Genomic DNA, 20,816 nt, shown 5'->3' on the forward strand with positions numbered 1-20,816 from the left:
TTTTTAGATGTAATGTTGAATTTCCTCAGGGTGATTCTGATATTATTTTTGAAGTGTTTCCTTTGCCATCAGGGACTCGCCGCTTTTAATTCAACTGGAAATAAAGAATCTGTTTGGGCAGAGGATACTCTCTGTGGTACAACTCTCTGTGTTTCTCAGTGTCAGGAGCAGTTGGGGAAACCACAGCACTGTACAGTTGTCACAGGATGAAAAACACTACATCACCACTCTGACACTAATCATGTATTCAAATATCAGTGTGACCCCCAAGTCTCATCATTTTGACCAAGTCTCTTCTTGCTTTCAGTTCTTCCATTTAACTCTTTCTTTCCTTGATGTGTCGAGAATCCTTGAAGAAGATGGCTTGGGCCCAAGTGCTGGAGTATCCAAGGCTAGGATCGAGTCATGGTTTCAAACTGGATCAAGAACCCGAGCACAAAACAAACAATAGATGAAATCATGAGTAGGCTTACGATTGAGCACCAAGCCTCCTTCTTCTTAAGGTGTTTAATGGTGGTTGGCAGTCCAACTTTAAGGTGCATTACAGGGCAGAGAATTGGGAAGTAAACCTCCTACTAGTTTTTTTATCAACTGAAAACAAAATTACCCCCAAAAGCCCTACAGATTTTAAATAATGAAAGAATATATTGTAAATTAAAATCACTTCCATAACTTCATAAGGTTTTTAAATGAAACCTCAACCCTCAAAGCTAATAGTGCAGTCTGCATCTGCTTTCTTTCAACCCTGTATGCTTCACATTGTAAAAGTATGTGTTCAACTGATGACAAAATGATGACAACACCCATACACCCCAGAGTGATGTTTTCCAATAACATTCAATAGTTAAGCACAGCATGCCCAATTCTAAGTCAATATAATTCCTTCCCTTCTTACCTTAACCCCTTCTCCCATCAATCAAACAGTTTTGTGTATTCTGTCATGGTGTCTCCCCTTATGCCAATTATCCTACAGGTCTTGTCATAATCCCCTAATTCTTAGCCCTATCAAACCCTTAGCTTCTGATTTGCTAAGAGGAAGGTCTATATCCACAGATGAACTTTTAGCAGCATTTTTGGCCAAACAATCAACTCATTCATTCCCCTCAACACCTCTATGTGCAGGGACCCATGAGAAGTGGACATGTAGACCGATACACTGCATGTGAAATAGAGTGTGAAGAACCTCCAACAGTAAATCTGACCTACTGCTAGAATGACCTGTTCAAGACCAGTCAAAACTGAGAAAAAAAATCTGAACGAATTATAACTTTGCAAGGACTGATTTCCTCCACCCACTGTAAGCCCAAAATGATGGCAACCAGTTCTGTAGCATTCACTGATAAATAGTAAGTCATTTATTTATTGTTAACTGTAATTCAAGCACAGAAAATGCCACACCGACATCCCCATTAAGTTATCTTTTGATCCATCAGAAAAAATGGTTTAACATATCATAATAATTTTCCTTTACATACCAATGAACCAACAGACTATCAGGCATATCAGGATCTTTGGATTTCATTAAATTATGCAACCCAAAAATCAACTAAAGCTTCTCAAAAAAAAAAACAGTGGGGCTACTGAAAAAGCCACAGTGGGACAAATTGATGACACAAAGGTTGGGGGTGTTGTGGGGGTATGGAGGGCTGTCAGAGGATATAAACATACATCAATAGGGTGCAAAACTGGGCTGAGAAGAGGCAGATGGAGTTCAACCCAGATAAGCATGAGGTGATTCATTTTGGTAGGTCAAATATGATGGCAGAATATGGTATTAATGGTAAGACTCTTAACAGTCTGTAGAATCAGAGGGATCTTGGAGTCCAAGTCCACAGGACACTCAAAGCTACTGCGCAAGTTGACTCTGTGGTTAAGTAGGCATATGGTGCATTGGCCTTCATCAACTGTGGAATTGAGATTAAGAGCCAAGAGGTAATGTTACAGCTATATAGGACCCTGGTCAGGCCCCATTTGGAGTACTGTGCTCAGTTCTTGTCACCTCACTACAGGAAGGATGTGGCAACTATAGAAAGGGTGCAGAGGAGATTTACAAGGATGTTGCCTGGATTGGGGAGCATGCCTTATGAGAAAAGGTTGAGTGAACTTGGCCTTTTCTCCTTGGAGTGACAGAGGGCGAGAGGTGACCTGATAGAGGTGTATAAGATGATGAGAGGCATTGATCATGTGGATAGTCAGAGGCTTTTTCCCAGGGCTGAAGTAGCTAACACGAGAGGGCACAGTTTTAAAATGCTTTAAAGTAGGTACAGAGGAGATGTTGGGGTAAGTGTGTCTTTTTTTTTATCTACACAGAGAATGGTGAGTGCTGGGAATGGGCTGCTGGGAATGGTGGTAGAGGCGGATACAATAGGGTCTTTTAAGAGACTCCCAGATAGTACATGGAACTTAGAAAAAAAGAGGGCTATGGGTAATCCTAGGTAATTTCTGAGCAAGTACATGTTCAGCACAGCATTGTGGGCCAAAGGGCCTGTATTGCACTGTAGGCTTTCTATATTTCTATATTACATAATCCAGCAAACTCATATTCCTAGCATGATGTGAACCCAGCCACTCAGAATTAACAGCACTCTTTTTGTGATGTTCCCAACAGTTCTCCAACATACTTTTAACAGGGTGGTCATTCCTCTGCCCTCTCAAGTTAATTCAGTGTGTTAACAACAACTTCATCCTCTGCAACTGCAAGGATAGTTGTTCCATTTCAACCAGTAACGCTGAAACAGGAGATGACCTTATTGCACCAGAACTCATTCTTACTCCTGAGCTTGTTCCACATCCAAATATTTTAAATTTAAAGATTAAGCTGATGCACAAGCCACACAGCCATAATCAAGTCCCGACCTAGCTAAACAAATATACATATAGTCAGAGTTTCTCATGTAGCACCTCAAGAATACCCACAGACACCCAAAGATATTTAATGCCCCTTTACATTTGTCAATTTTCTTACTGATATGGTTCTTCCATGTCAGCTTATTATCCAGCCACATGCCAAGAAATCTTACCACTGACACTAAGAGTTTGATGATATAATTTCAAATTAAGTGTAGGTCAATTGATTCTATTTGTATAACTCGTGTTTTAGCTACTGAAAGCTTAAAACCCCATTATTTGCCCACCGTTCAACCTTATTAATCACTAATTCCATGCTATTTACAGTTAAATTTAAAATTTTTCCTCTGATCCATAAAACTCCATCATCTGCAAAAAGTGATTTCCCCACCCCATTAACTATCTCAGAGAAAATATCATTAATCATTATATTAAACAATAAAGGGCTGAAAATACTTCTTTGTGGAGTCCCATGCTCTATCATATAGAGGCCAGAATATAGTTTTCCTACCCTTACCTGCAAAAACTGTCCAAATAAAAAAAACCTATTATATAGCCTTCTCTTCACTTCTAATTACAATAACATAATCAAAAGACCCTCCATCCATAACATATCATTTAGTTTTTCCAAATCAAAAAAATACTGCTATTACAACTTGTTGTTTACCTGTGCTTTCCTAATATCATCTCCCAAACACAAAACTGAATCTAATGACATTCGACCCTTCCAAAATACACACTCATAAAACACTATATTGTAGCGGTGTGCTACACGCAGCGCTAAAATAACGACATGGAATCGCTAAACTGTGGTTAAAGAAGATTTTATTCGAACTTCATAGCCTTGCTTTAAAGCCTCCCTGATACCGCCCTCCCTGGGCGCGGATGCTGTAGGGGGCACGTACTCACAACCCCCCGCAGGCTTTTCTCTTTGTTGGTGAAGCAGACCTGGTGCCCTTTTGGGACTGGCCTTTGTGCCGGCGCGCTGGCTATTTGTGAGCCGGTTTGAGTGTGCTAGGAAATGGGTCGCCACAATTTCACCTTTTTCCAAAATATAATCCATACCTTCCATGAGTTTATACAAATGGGACGTTAATGATATTGGTCCAGCAGGGGTTTTCCAGGTTTTAGAATTGGCACTACTACTGACGTTTCCATAAGGGGGGGAAGATGGCCTAAATTCCAAATATGATTCAAAAAATTTAATATTATCTTAAGAGTTGTTGGCCATACGTTTAAATATACAATAACGTATCATCCTTTCCTAGAGCCATCTGACCTGCACCATTAATAGCTTTCTTAAATTCACACCAAGGAAACTCTACATCATTAATGCTATCATTGCTACAGCTAGCTTCCAACACAGAGCATTCACTTACAACCTTACCCCTGCATTGTTTAACCTTTTCATTTAAATTGTCTTGGTTATGAATTGTCGCAAATGACTGGGGCTATTTCAGTAACAATCATATTACTTTCTTTAATCAATACTGGAATGTTATTAGCCCTGTGAATCTGACCCCCCTTTTTCAAATCATTCCCCAAACATCTCCAATTTAATACCCTTTCCAATACTACAACAATATGACTTCCAGTAGTGACAACCTTCACTACTTTCCTCACCACGGCCTCTGCCCTTTTATACTTAATAAGCTCAGTCAGAGGGTGATACTTCTTAACTTCCTAAATGCCATATTTCTCCACCTAATTGCCTCTGCACGCTCCTCAGTCCCCATGGTACAGCCTTTCTCCTATTAATACTCTTTTTAGTAGGAATTACTTCAACTGCAGTTTGATGAATAATGTGACATAATCTTTCATTGCAGAAATCCACATCATCCTCAACATTCAGCCCTGACAGTTGTTCATCACATAAAACCTTAAACCTCTCCCAATTTGCTTTACCAAAATTCTGCCTCCTTAAATGTGGCCTCTTGTCCCCTATACAAATCCACACCAGGCTTATAAACATAGGAAAATGTTCACTTCCCAATGTTTCATCTCCCATGACATCCCACTCACTCACTCCAACCAGAATGTTCAAAACTGAAGTTAAATCTATAGCAGTTTCAAAACTATTATGAACATTAAATATTGCATCCCTCCCATCATTAAGATACACACGATGTGAAATCTCTAAAAAATTCTTCTTCAATCAAACCATTACCATCATTCTGTGAACAGCCCCAGTGAACAGTGTGCGTTAAAATCCCCACACCATATGACCCTTAGTGAGCTAGAGCTACATATGCTTTCCAACAAATCAGTCAAGAACCTTCCACAAAGACATAAAAATGTATTACTTATGTAGCCCCTTCCATCTGGAGGGAGCAGCCTTCGGCCCCGCCAAACTAGGTAATCAGCTTGTGTGGATGCTGTGTGATGACCCCACCACACCAAATAACAGACAGTACACAGTATGCGATTAAATGATAACACTTTATAGATCTTACTAGAACTAAGTGATTAATAACGATACAGTATATATGAAGGAAAAGAAAATAAAGAAAAGGCGCCAAAACTTATCAAAGTCCAAACCACTTCGTGCACAACCGTTGGAGCTCAATTAACGAAGTCTTCTGGCCACCATTCGATCCCCTCAGATCTCCTCAACCCTTAGCTCAGGACCACCTGAAGTGACCAACCAAGCACCCCCGGCACGTCTGTCTTCGTCTCCTCTCCTCGCCAAAAATCCTGGCCTGGGACCCCCGCTTGGGGTCCGTTCCATCGCCCAGCTTACAGCATCGCATCCTCTCTCCCTCACGCCAACTCCCCAAAAGCCCACCAACACTACTCGCTTAACAGACCCACCAGAAGAATAACCCTTATCCCAATTGGTTAATAAATGAATAAAATTCTCATCATCAGTAATTTTAACCCAAACAAGCTGCGAGAGAAAGCACTTATCATAACAAAGAAGCATTCCTACTTATAACAAAACAATGAAGCTGTTTTGATTAACATATGCAGTAACAAAAAAAGAAACCCCTTACACTTAAATAGCCCTACCTGTTTAATCAAATTCTTCATTTATATCCACAACTCTATGTCCTCCCTTTCCTTATAAAGCTTGGAACACCACCCCTTCTACCAAATAACCTATCACACCTAATTACAACATAATCCTGCAAGGAAAAACTTAAATGTGGTAACAACCAGGTTTCTTGAACAGATATAACATCAGGTGGATTTGATAAATCAGAAACAAACTTCTTGAAGTCTTGACCACTAGAAATCAGGCTTCTCGCATTCCACTGAAACATTCTTAATCCCATTATGTACTTTCACAAGAAGAATGAAATATAGATAACCCACCCATCAGAACTTCATTTACTGCTTTCCACATAACACCTGCTAAAGCCAAATACTTTTCAGCAGCTTTCACAATAATTTTGACTTTCTCAGTATGACAGATGTTTGAGCAGTACAATTCACTACATGTTATGAACATCACAAACTTCATTTATCAACTAAAGTATCTTTAGTAAGAAAAATATGAGGCCAACATACTGCCTCTGACTTCACATTCTGTTCTCTGACTGATAATACTTTATAAACATTTGGATTAACTTTTTGCACGGCCCCTACATAAGAAACACCTAACTGTACTTTAACCTGTCAAACTTCAGCTGCCTTCTTAAGCACCTCACATTCTTGATAAGCTGCAATATGTTCTCCTCCACAATTACAACAATTAAACTTAACAGCTTCACAATCTTCATCTTTATGTTTGCCACCACGCTTACTACATCTTAGTTCCCCACAACATACTGCTTCTGCACACCTAAACCTGACATTTGTAACCTCCAAGTGGGGATGGAATATAAGCTCGTACGTTATAACTAACATACCCCAAGCTAACTTTATTAGGGAGCTTCACTTCATCAAAACATACAATACAGATAAACTATCCGTCCTTTCCCCAGTTCTGACTACTTGCAACCTCTTTACCTCCTTAAACTTACCTCCCAGTAAATGAGATTTAAACTCTTCTATTGAAATTTTCAATGGAACACCCATTATAGCATTCCTAATTCCTCTGTTTTCATTAGGCAACATAGATGCTATCTTTTTGCCAAGTAAAGTCTTCAATCATAATGCCTTTTCACACTTTTTTTTTATCCTTACAAACAATTAGCACATTTTCTCCTCTTAAAGTACGAGTACAATTTATATTCCCTATAGCCAATTTTAACTCTGCAGTTATTTTAATGGGATTGATGGAGGAAGGTTGTTTCGGGTCAAATTTAAACAGTACCTTGAAGTCTTCTTTCCTTTTGTTTTTCAAAATATCCAGCCCTTCCTCACAATCACTTGAAATCATTCCAAGATTACATTTCATTTTCTAGATCTGGATTAAACTTCATTCCAAACTCCTCCCATCAACCCGCCTTCACCCAAACCCTCCATTTGTGGATCAATTTCCAGGACTTCCACCCTATCTGAACCTACATGATTTCCCAACATCCCCACACCATTTACAACCCAAGCACCAACCTCAGTTCAGGTGCTCCTTAAATGAGCAATCCTTGGTACCCAATGCATGATTGCCAATTAACGGGACAGTCCTGAATCTTTAAAGGGGCTGTGCAGCTACCCAGACTCCGGGGAGTTAGAGCATCTAAACCTCAGAAGCTGGTGCAGATAGGAGCATGTTGGTAACAGGACCCCCTCCCCTATGGCCGACTCCTGACAGCCCTGGCTGCTTGGAGAGCGATGATTGTAGTCAAGGATGAGAGCCAGATCCAAGATGTCCAATTCAGGGACACGGCACTTCTCCTCCGGTCCAAATCCTCCCCAGTCCATGAGATATTGCCAGACACCTCAAACAGTATGCAAGTCCAAAATTCTTCTCATGGTAAAGACCTGCTCCCCATTCACAAACCTGGGAGGCAGTGGGATTGATGGTGGTGGGGCTATTGGGCTGGTGTTCACCGTTGGAAATGTGGAAAGTGGGATTGATCTTGAGGGTCTTGGGGAGCTGTAAGGTGTAGGCCAATGGGTTTACTTTCCGGAGAATCCTGAAGGGCCCAATGAACTTGGGCGCCAGTTTCCTGGACTCCATTCGGAGAGGTAAATCCTGAGTTGACAGCCAGACCAATTGCCCAGGCTGCAAAATGGGTCCCTGTCTGCACTCGCAGTTAGCCTTTATCTCAACCTTCCGGGTAGAAGCTAACAAAATCTCCCTTGCCCTAGTCCATCTCTCCTTTCAGCATCGGATGAGATCTTTGGCTGCAGGAACTCAATTCTCTGCCTCCTGCTCAGGGAAGAGTGGCAGAGAACACCCAAAGTGCAATTTGAAAGGAGACACACTATAAAGTGTTGTGGATGGCCTCTGCTCTCATCAAATGGTCACTCCACTCATTCGGCCCTTCAGAAGCCAGGCATCTTAGGGTACATTCCAAACCTTGGTTCACCGATTCTGTCTGCCTGCTGGAATGCGGGTGAATCCAAAGGAAAGGCTCGTTGGTGCCCCAATCAGCTTGCAGGCCGCAATTCAACACAGTGTCCACCAGAAAACAGTAGATCCTGAAGACCTGCTTCAGGACAATCTCGACCATCATTGCAGCAGATGGAAGTCTCTCAAGGCAGATGAACTTGTGGGCCTTCGAAAAATGACCCCAATGACCATGACAGTGGTCTTCCACTTGGAAGGAGCAAGACCTGTGGAAAACCCTTGAAGATGTGCACCCAAGGCCTCTCCAGAACAGTTAGAGGGTGAAGGAACCCTTCAGGTTGGGTAGGCGGCTCCCTGTTCCAGGTACACACATTGTATGCCTGCACGTATTGATGGACCTCCCTCACCATTTTAGGCCACCAATATCTTCTCATAATGAACTCAGTGGTCCTGACAATCCCTGGGTGAGATGTCAATCCTGATACTTGTCCCTATTGACAAACCTAAGACTGGAATGGATTACGAATGAACAACTGACTGGGAGGGCTGTTCTGAGGAATCTCCCCTTGCGCCTGGGCCTTGCGAACACGTACATCTATCCCCCAACAAATAGGTGTTATTGCCTTGGCTTGGGGCAAAATGGTGGTAGGCTGATTTTCTCATTTGGGTTTGTGGAACTGACAGGAAAAGGCATTTGGCTTCTGGTTCTTTGCACCCAGTCGATAGGTCAGGATGAAATTAAAACGGTTAAAGAAAAGACACCAGCCGGCCTGCTTGGAATGCAGTTTCTTTTACATAAGCCAGGTTTACGTGGTCTGTCAATACCATAAAAAGGATCTTGGCCCCCTTGAGCCAGTGACGCCATTCCTCCAGAGACATCTAGACTGCTAGCAGCCCTCTATTCCCAATGTGTAATTCACTTCTTCCAGGGATAGTTGCCTGAAAAGGATCGCACACTGGTGCAGTTTATTGTCCGAAGGTGTCCATTGAGACAACACTGCACCCACTCCAACATCCAACGCGTCAACTTACATGATGAAGGGATGGTCCGAGTTAGGTGCGACCAAAATTGGAGCTGTCATGAACTGCTGTTTGAGTTCTACAAAAGCAGCATCCACTTCAGTAGTTCAAACAAAAAGACCCGTGGGTCTCTTAGTTAGTGATGTCAACAGAGCCACCACTGAGCTGATAAACTTTTGATAAATGTTGGCAAATCCCAGGAATCGATAGACTTGCTTCACACTGGATGATTGTGGCCAATCTCCGACTGCCTGTGTCTTACTCTGGTCCATCTGCCATTAGAGATGAAGCCCAAGCCAGAAATGGTGATTATGTGAAATTCAGACTTATCCAGCTTGATGTAAAGTCCATGATCAAAGAAGCCTTTTTTGGATATCTCTGATGTGAGCAACATTTTCCTCGAGGGATTTCAAGAAAATTACAATGTCATCCAAGTAGATGAAGGTGTACTTTTAGAGACCATCCTCGAGCACATCATTTATAAAGGCCTGGAAATCTGCTGGTGCATTTACAAGGCCAAAGGGCATAACCAAGTGCTCATAGTGCCCTGTTGGTGTGTTGAATGTCATCTTCCATTCATCACTCTCCTTTATGTGAATCAGGTTGTATGTACTCCGCAAGTCCCGCTTCGGGAATGCTCTTGCCCCTTGGAGCAGTGTTGATGAGTGGAAGAGGGTAATGGTTCCTGACTCTGTAATCAATGCAAGGCTGCAAACTCCTGTTCTTCTTCTGTATAAAGGAGAAGCCAGCGCCAGATGGAGAGATGGAGGACCAAATGGATCCCAGGACAACGGCCTCCTTAATATACTCCTGCATAGGGCTTCTGTCTGGGCCTGAGAGCACGTATAATCGATCCTGTGGAGGACGTGTACCTGGCAGTAGATCACCAAGATGTAGTGTTGGTGCAGTGGAAGAGTCGTGGCTTTTCCCTTACTGAAGACCTCTTCCAAATCATGTAGAGGGCTGAGTTGTAGACGGAAGGGATTTCTACTGGCTTGTGTGCTGCAATTACCCCTGAACCTTCTTCCGATGGTGTCCTGCTGAGACTCTATCAGTGGCAGGGGTGCTTTAGCAAACCCTGGAGACTCCCCTGTAGATCCACAAGAGTCTTTAATGAACACAGAATCCAAGTCAGAGTACAAATCCTCATCCGTCTCCTCAGATATTGGCAGCAAGCTGTGACAAAAAGTCCTTGTGCTCCTGGGACTGGGCTCCAACAATCTCTGTCTTAGAGCCTCCCCCTCAGACAGGATCTGGCAACTGGAACCCTTTGGCTTAGCTGCTAGAGTTCCATACTGCTTGGGCATCTCCTTGGATTGCCCCTGAACTGGAGATTCTTGTTCCAGCGCACCCCAGACTGAACTGGGTCAAGACTTGCACAGGTCTATTGGCTGTAGCTGGCTTGCCTTCCTGTGGAGATAAGACTGGGTTTCACCAGTGAGGGCTCCAGGTTCTCCTGAGCAGGTCTGCCCCCTCACTGGCTGCTCATCTTGGGAGTGTCCGGGGGCTGGAATACCAAGCTGAAAGCAAATCCTCTTACAATGACTGGAACAAGCACTGATTCTCCCCTCCCTCCAGTCCATGGATGGGTTATGCTGAGACAGCCAAGGGTACCCCTGTATCAGGGGTATGAGTGGCAAGTCAATAATGTAGAAATTAGTATTTTCCACATGATCCCCTAGCCTCATCTGCAATGCCACAGTCTGTTGCTGAATCTGCCTGGAACCTAGTTGGTGGCAGGCAGAGTCCGACTCAACTCTTGCAATGGCATGTCGAACCAATGGGCGGTTTCTCTCCCCTAAAAGTTACCTACTGCCCCAGAGTCCACAAAAGCCTGCACCTGCCTTAGGTTCTTACCCCAGGTAAACCGCCTTCAGCACAAAACCCGAATCTGTGGGTTGGGCATAGTGGTTGCTACCGTAATAGCCCCAGACGTTGGATGGCCTTTGCAGTTCTGCAGGTGGCTGCAGATTCAGACATTTAACCCACTGGTGACCTGCTTCCCTGCAGTAAAAGCAGCAACCTTGACTCCAGTACTGGAACCTTTCATTGGCGAAGAGCCTAGTTCAACCTGCCTGCATGGAGCTTGAGCAGGTGACAGGCTGGCTATGGTCCGAGGTTGGGGAGTGGAACAACGATGTGTTGAGTCCAGGCTTGGGCTAGCCCTCCTTGACCTCATGATGTAGTCACGCTTACTCTTTGCCTGATGATTATCGAGATGGTTGGACTGGTTGATGAGAACTTCTAAGCACTCCGCTGGCTCTCCCAAAGTGAATGCATCCGTCCGTTTATCTTGGAGTCTGTGGCAGTAGCGTGGCTAAGGCCTCCCTGTTCCAACCACTCTCCTGGGCCACTTACCTGGCCACTGACCACCCCCCTGTCGAACCCTCATCAGGCATCCTGAGGCTCAGCTGGCTCCAGAGTGGTGATGAAACACTTCCCTCAAGGCAGCCATTAATTCCTCTGAGTCCGAGCAAATCTCTGACCAGAATTCCCAATGTGCGGTGGCCCAGGTCAGGACTCTCCCAGTCAGAAGGGAAATAATGAAGGCCTCCTTTCCGTGCTCCAAAGGGAACCAGGACAGCTGGAGGTCAAACACTGACAAGCACTGGATGAGGAAGCCGAGGCAGGAACCCGGGTCACCATCAAATCTCTCTGGGGTTGGAAGATGTACTGGCTCCAGAGCAGGACCAGCTGGTTCTCCTAGGCAACTCTGGCCTCCTCCTTGCAAAAGTTGACAAATGGCTACCTCAAGGTCATGTGTTTCCAGGCTCTGTCTGGAAATATCTTTGCTGTGGTTCAGCAGAAGGAAGACTCTGATACCCCACTGGGTCCATAATGGCTCAATTGTACTGTGACGAGAGTCCTTGACGGAATGCTGGAGTATCTGAGGCTAAGAACGAGATACAGTGTCAAACTGGATTGAGAATCTGAGCACAAAACAAACACTAGACAAAATTACAAGTAGGCCTACGATTGAGAACTGAACCTCATTTCAGCTGCTCTTTAAACGCTCAATCCTTGGCAGGCACCCAAAACATGATTGCCAATTAGTAAGACCCTCCTGAATCTGTAAAGGTTATCCACACTCCAAACTGCCAGCTGTCCATACTCCAAAGCTCAGAAGTTGGCGCAATGGGCGTGTGTCATAACATGACTGTCTACATGCCCTTCAGAGCTGGCTAGGATTGTTTTTTTTTGCACTTCAGTACTCAGCCTTCAAATAAGTGAGGGCATTACCACAACCTCAATTTTCCTGATGAAGCTTACTGACTGACTGGTTGCAAGGTGGGAAAATCAGTAAAAGGAGATAAGGGTGATAAGGTGATAAGGGGAAAGGTTATCCCTCCAGGTGGAACGAGTTACATGAGCCCCAATTCCGGTATAAGGTACTCGATGTTACTATGGGTTATGTTGTACTTCGAGCTCTGGTTGGAACAGGGCTAAAGCCATTACTGAACTAATGGCAGGAAAGGAAATTTGCAGGTTGAATGATAACTGTTCCTGTAGGGGGGATTTTCTCAGTCACGGTTGTGAGGTAGATTTGGTTGCTTAGGGAAAGAATCTATCAGATTGGAAAGGGGAAAGCCTGTAATTGTGGCTGGGGAGAGGAATGGGCCATGGTCAACAGTAGAGAGTCCATCCTTATAGGATCAGGAAGAAAACTGTAGCTCTTGAAGCAGGAAACGCTGTAAGATTGTTCTACAATACAGAGCGTAATTAGACAATAAGACCATAAAGACATAGGAGCAGAATTAGGCCACTCAGCCCAACGAATCTGCTCTAACATTCCAGCATGGCTGATTCCGGATCCCACTCAAACCCATACGCCTGCCTTCTCGCCGTATCCTTTGATGCCCTGACTGATCAGGAAACTATCAACTTCTGCTTTAAATATACCCATGGACTTGGCCTCCACTGCAGTCTGTGGCAGAGCATTCCATAGATTTACTGCATCTAGCTAAAAAAATTCCTCCTTACCTCTGTTATAATAGATTGCCCCTCAATTTTGAGGCTGTGCTCTCTAGTCCTGGATACTCCCACCTTAAGAAACATCCTCTCCATATCCAAATTCTCTAGTCCTTTCAACATCTGGTAGGTTTCAATGAGATACCCCCCTCCACCTCCCTCCACCCCGACACACAATCTTCTAAATTCCAGTGAGTACAGGCCCGAAGCTGCCAAATGCTCTTCATCCCAGAATCATCCTTGTGAACCTCCTCTGGACTCTCTCCAATGACAACACATCCTTTCTGAGATAAGGGTCCAAGCTGTTGACAATACTCCAAGTGTGGCCTGACTGGTGTCTTATAAAGTTTGCATTTATGCTACATCCTTCATTTACTTATAAACCTGTTGGCTTATCCTCAGTTCTATCAGACTGTTTCCTGTCCTCCTGCCATATTAGTTTAAACCACTCCCAACAGCTCTAATAAACCTGGCAGCTTTAGTAATTACTGAAATAATTAGTGATGATGGTGTAGATATCATTTCCAAGTCCTGTTCAGATCAGATGCAGTTAGTGCAGCTGCATTAGGGACCAATATTACTTAACAATAGTTTCCTCAATTATTATTGCTCTCTTAGGCACACTTATATCATTAAGAGCACTGTGACTATGGGGAAAATGATTAAACAAATTACCTTCTGTGACAAAATGCAAAGGTTCAGCCACAACTGTGTGTTCTGTTCTTTGCACTTTGTGGTTAAGTGAGAGGGGGTGCAGAAATTATTCATAAGGATATTTCCAGGACTGCAGTGCTTGAGTTGCAAGAAGAGATGGAAAGATTCAGCTTGATTTTCCTGGAGTGAAGGAAACTGAGGCATAAATAAAGTTGACAGTCTCAGACAAACACACAGAATACTGGTGGAACTCAGCAGGCCAGGCAGCATCTATGGAAAAACGTACAGTCAACTGTATTTGTTTCCATAGATGCTGCCTGACCTGCTGAGTTCCTCCAGCATTTTGTGTGTGTTGCTCGGACTTCTAGCGTCTGCAGATTTTCTCTTGTTGGTGATCTGACAATATCAGAGCTAGGGTGCTGCATCAAAGTGACATCAGGACAGCATGCGTCCTCTACTTCACTGAATCCTAGTTAACCCCTTCCATACCAGGCACAGTGATTGGGACACATTGTCAGGCTAGGACTGCTGAATCTCTCAAAAGCAGAGGTGTGGGTGTATGCTCATGTGGTGACCAATGTGTTGGTGACGTCCCAATTCTAGTTACCAGACCTGGAACATCTCACAATGAAATGCTGTCCATTTTACCTGCTGCAGGAGATTTCAGTGATCTTTTTGGTAGTGGTGTACATTCCAGCTCAGGCCAATATTAAACAGGCTCTAAATGATTTGAGCGATGTGATCAACATGCATGAAACAGCACACTTGACACCCTCACCATCATTTTGGAGGATTTTAACCAGGCTAGCTTGAAAAAGTCATAATCACCATCAACAAATCACTTGTAATACCAGAGGAAATGACACACTGGACCACTATTACACACCATCAAGAATGCCTACTGTGCTATTCCACGCCCTCACTTCGGGAAGTCTAGGCAGAGACTAAAGACTGCAGCACCAGCAGTGAGGACCAAAAAGATACGGACAAGGGAGGTGCAGGAGCTCTTACAGGACTGCTTTGAATCGGTGGATTGGACTGTATTCAGGGATTCATCTTCGAATCTGGATAAGTATGCCACAGTTGTTACTGACTTCATTAAAACCTGTGTGGATGAGTGTGTGCCTACAAAAGCTAAAAGCCATGGATGAACCCAGATGTTCATCACCAGCTGAGGGCTAGATCTGTGGCATTAAGTCTGGTGCCCCAGGTCTGTACAAGAGAACTAGGTAAAACTTGCTAACAATTCTTAGCAAGGTTGGAGGAGTCATTGGATGCATGTCAAGTCTGGAAGGGTTTGCAAGACATTACTTCCTACAAAGCAAAACCCAATAGCATGAATGGCAGCAATGCTTCACAACCAGATAAGCTCAATGCCTTTTATGCTAGTTTTGAAAAGGAGAATATATTACAGCTGTGACCCTGTGATATCTGTCTCAGAGGCCTATGTTAGGCTGTCTTTCAGAAGGGTGAACCATCACAAGGCAGCAGGCTGCAAATGCTCTAACAACTTGCTCTAACTCACTGCTACAGTTAAATGTTCCCACCTGCTTCAAAGGAGCAACAATTATACCAGTATCCAAGAAGAGTAGAGTACAGTCTTAATGACTGTAATCCAGTAGCACTCACATCTATGGTGATGAAATGCTTTGAGAGATTGATCATGGCTAGAATCAATTCCTACCTCAGCAAGGACCTAGACCCACTGCAATTTGTCAAGGACCTAGACAATAGGTCTACAGCAGACACAATCTCAATGGCTCTTCACTTGGTCTTAAATCACCTGGACAGCACAAATACCCATGTCAGGATGCTGTTCGTTGACTATAGCTCAGCATTTAACACAATCATTCCCATAGTCCTGATCAGTAAGCTACAGAAAATGGGCATCTGTACCTCCCTCTGTAATTGGATCCTTGACTTCCTAACCAAAAGACAAAATCTGTGTGGATTGGTAATAATATCCCCTCCTTGCTAATGGTTAATACTGCCACAGCTCAGGGATGCGTGCTTGATCCACTGCTCTATATCCATCACTGAGTTGCTAGATGTAGCCCTAATACCATCTATAGATTTGCTGATGATACAACCAGTGTTGGCAGAATCTGAGCTGGAGATGAAAGGCCATACCAACTGGTTGAGTGGTGTTGCAGCTACAACATTGCACTCAACATCAGTAAGACCAAAGAGCTGATTTTCGACTTCAGAAAGATTTGAACGAGGGAACATGAAGCAATCCTCATAGAGGGATCAGAAGTGGAGAGAGTGAGCAATTTCAAATTCCTGGGTGTCAAGACCTCTGAGGATCTAACCTGGTCACAATATATTGATAGAGCAAAAAAGAAGGGAAGACAACAGCTAAATTTCATTAGGAGTTTGAGGAGATTTGGTTTGTCATTTAAAGCACTTGAAAATGTGCACAGATGTACCATGGAGAGCATTCTGAATGCATCACTTTCTGGTGTGGGGGGAGGCTACTGCACAGGATCGAAAGAAGAGACAGAAATTTGTAAAATTACTCAGTTTATTAAGGACCCCATCACGCAGGACATACCCTCTTCTCGTTGTTACTGTTGGGAAGGAGGTACAGAAGCGTAAAGGCACACGCTCAGCGATTCAGGAACAGCTTCTTCCTCTCTGCCATCTGATTTTTAAATGGACATTGAACCCACGAATACTGCTTCACTTTTTTTTGTATTATTTCTGTTTTTGCTCAATTTTTAACTTAACCATTTAATATACATTGAAATACCATATCTGATTTAATTTTTTGCTATATTGTACTGCTGCCACTAAGTTAATAAATTTCACAACATATGCTGGTCATATTAAACCTGATTCTGGTTCTGATTCTGACGTTAATAGAGATTTATAAAACCATAAGGAATGTAGTTAGGTTAGTTAGTCACAGAGATTTTCCCATTGCAGGGGAATCTAGAGCTAGAGAGCAAAGGTTTAGGATGAGAGGAGAAAGTTTTAAAGAAAGCCTGAGGGGTGGGTTTTGAATACAGAGGGTGGAGGGTATATGGAACAAGCTGTCAGAGGAGGATGCAGAGGCAAGTTCTGTTACAACAGTTAAAAGACATTTGGGTAAGTACAGTGCATGGACAGGTAAGTTCTAGAGGGTATGGACCAAACACAGAGAAATGGGATTAGCTGAGTTGAATATCTTGGTCGGCATGGATGTGTTGGGCCAAATTCTATAACTTTATAAACCTATATTCACATATCCTGACAAGCCTGCAGCCAGACTCATTCAGCAACCAATTTCTCAAGAATAAGATACTGTTATGATTCCATTAGGAAATGCTCAACCACTGAGCATCTTCATGGCCACAGTGGAAATGGTCTCTCCCTGGAGGTGCTGGCTCAGAATTCCCTAAGTGATCCACGTCAGGGAGCATTTCCCAATACAACTGCTGGCTAATGCCTGGTGCAATCCAGCACTCTCAGGTCATAGTGCAATGTCAGCTATATTTTCTGTTAAACTGAACAGCTGTCTACACCCATCTTCTAGTTTATTACTTCTGTTCAAAGAAACTTACCAATTTAAAGAAAGTGAGGCTGATACTTCTAATGGTGCATTTTAGTTCCCACATTGAAACTACATTTATCCTTAAACAATTTGATCTAATTTTGATCAAATTTTAATCTAATTTGTATTCATACTCCAATCACTCTATGATCCAACGCTAATCTCCACATGATTCACAATAACCCTCAGACCATGATCTGATATTTCATTGTCATGTTCCATTCTCTTCCAACACACACTCTGATCAGTCACAGCTCGCAAACTAACCTGCTCCTACTTTTCTCAGCTTATTCTCCAACCACTTCAACTAAAACTTCAATCCACACTTATCAGCATGTTGCTTTTAGATTCTATTTCAGTTAGTGCAGGAGGAGCAGGGCCGGGAATGGGGGCAGTCCACTCGAGTACCTGTGTGCACAACTTGACTGGAAACAAAACCAAGAATGTGGAATTGTGGAATGAAGTGAGGATTGGTGTCAGTTGTGCAGTTCAGAACTGAAAGCCAGAGCAAATCTGAGATCAGGATCCAAAGGTGGAAACACGGCCAGGAATATGGGCAGACAAATGACTGGGAGCAAGTGAATGGCAGAGAGGATGGCAGGGAGGGAGAAGGAGGTGTAGGGGTTAAAAAGAGGGAATGAAGAGGTCAGAATAAGGGCTTAGCAGGAGGGAAAGCACAAAGCATTGGGGTTCTGGTACATGGAGGACTGTGGGTGAGGTATTGGGAGGGGGTGGAGGTGAGAGAGTTTGGAAGCAAAGAACTATTTTGATGTTACAGTCAGTCTGAAGTGTTGCTTTTATTTCAAGTCCCTCGACGTGATCTCCTGTGATCTCCTGGACCAGTTTTCGAAAGCCTGGATGGGTCGGAGAGGAATTTTCCAGATTTTTTCTCCTCAATTGGCAAATCGTTTTTTTTTTACCCCAGGTGATCACATAGGTTTGGGCGGGATGAATAATAAAATAAAATGGGCGGCATGGTGCCCTGTTGGTTGGCACTGTTGCCTTGTGGGATTCGGTGAAAACTAGAGTTAAGATTGGATCAGCCATGATCTTGTTGAATGGCGGAGCAGGCTTGAGGGGCCGATTGGCCTACTCCTGCTCCTATCTCTTATGTTCTTATGACGCAAGAATCAGCAGCAAACTCTCCCTCAGCATTGAGAGAGAGAGAGAGAGAGAGAGAGCGGGAGAGCGCAATCAATCCCGGGTGCAGACGCTCTCCCAGTTTTTGATGTTCCAGCTCCCGCTGTGCTTCAGTTTGCTACACCAGTAAGAATTGGTGCAAGGCTCTGAAGGTACCAAACTTCAGGCTGAACCTGGGCATATCTAAACATGGTATGGTCAGATGAGTGACTGGGAATCTCTCAGGGGTGTAAGGGCTAGAAGGAGGGAAGTTTGTGGAAGAGGTTGAACATGGCAGAAAATGGGACATAGTGAGAGAAAACAGCAGGTAGAAGTGTTCAGGGACATGGAGGTCTATGGGTGAGGTATCAAGAGTGGAGGGTGGCTGACAGAGTTCAGAAGAAAAGATGGTGTGCGTGTGCGTGTGTGTGTGCGTGTGTGTGTGTGTGTGTGTGTGTGTGTGTGTGTGTGTGTGCGTGTGTGTGTGTGTGTGTGTGTGTGTGTGCGTGTGTGTGTGCGTGTGTGTGTGTGTGTGTGCGTGTGTGTGTGTGTGTTTTCCAGAAGATGGCATGATGTTCCTTTTGTTGTTACAAGTTTTTTTTAACAAAGAATACAAGCAGACTTTGTTTCAGTTACATCAGTTTTGCTGTAAAATCACTCATTAGGAAGTAATAGCAATGCATTAATTTAGTAGTTGAAAGAAGAAGAAACATGAATTCTGTTAGAACGAGTTTTATTCCTTATCTCAAATTTTAGGTAGTAGTTTGTAAATTTTATAAGAGCAAATTAGTGTAAGCGGAAAGGCCATAATGTGGGGAATGCATATGAATTCCCAAATTAAGATAGTACTTGGTCTTGTGGTATAATTCAGGAAGTAACATAGAACACAGGACATAGTACACCACCGGATGAGGCTCTCCGTCCCATGGAGTTGTGCTGGACTGATGTCTAATTACACTAACGCCCTTTGAAAACACATGGCCTAGATTCCCTGCCCATATTAAGAGCCTTTTACAGTATATGCCACTTTCATATCTGCCTTCACCATCATCTGTGGCTGCACATTCTATTCACCTCCCACAAGGTCCAGTACAGCCCTCAGCTAGTTGGATTATCAACATACTATTTTAAGAAACCCTCTTCAGTGACCCTAACAAATTTTACCCCATCAAACCCTCTTGCACTGAATATCCCAGTCTACTTTGGGGAAGTTAAAGTCACACATTACTTCAACCTGGCTGTTTTTGCACCTTTTTCCCTAATCTGCCTGCATATTTGTTCCTCAAAAGGAGCCATGCTGGCTGCACATGTGAAACTGTTAATAATACTGCAGGTATTTCCCAATCACTGTGAAATCTGATGGCACAATTTTGTAGACATCATATCTGCAAATATTACGGTATATCTGATATTATCTGCTGTTCAGTCGTTTTATTTCTCTAGTTTTCATTTTCAACATTGGATTTCTATCAGTAAAATTATGTCATATTCAGTTAGACTTTTCTGAATGCTGCACGTTTCTGTTGACTTTTGACATTAAGACTGTGATAACAAGGATATAGTCTTTCTCAAGTGCTGTTCGGTCACTGAATGTACATATAAAGTGTTGAATACCAGTCACAAAGCATAAACTGACCTAAATGCTCTTAAGAAATGTCACGATTCTTTTTTATGAAAACTCCACCTGTCAGAATTGAACATTTCAGAATCAACTGGATGTTTCTAATTTGGTAAAAATGATCGTCATCAGGCAAAAGCTTATCTCTACTGCCTGGATGCTAAGTGTCAGAGCAAAGGAGAAGGGAGAGGAAAGGTGGGGCAGAGTCTGGAAAATTGCATTTCCACCCATTTGAACTTGAGGAAGTTCTGTCGGGTTGTGCAATTCTCCCTATGATATATTTGTCAGACTGGATGTCAGAGAAAGTCCACTGACATGTATTTGGAAGGTGGTGAAATCCCATCACAATATATGGCACATTATTTGATGTGACTCAACTGTGAAATGTATAGTTTTATGATTTAACATTCAGTTTAACTGCCGTTTGTCAGGCAATTGCAGTTAAGAAACAACACACCATTATTTTCTTGATGCTAGTAACAGCAACATGGAAACAATGTTCACTGTTAAGATTATTCTGGGGATGATATTTTTCACAGTTTTGTGAATCTAATTATGCCATTGTTTGACGTCACCCCTTGCAGACTTCTGCTGCGGTTCCAGTCGGTATACTACAAGAGTGTTGCAGTTGGTGGAAATAAGAGAAAAAGCTGAAT

Source organism: Hypanus sabinus, chromosome 6 (genome assembly GCF_030144855.1).
Source record: "Hypanus sabinus isolate sHypSab1 chromosome 6, sHypSab1.hap1, whole genome shotgun sequence".
Taxonomy (NCBI): Eukaryota; Metazoa; Chordata; class Chondrichthyes; order Myliobatiformes; family Dasyatidae; genus Hypanus; species Hypanus sabinus.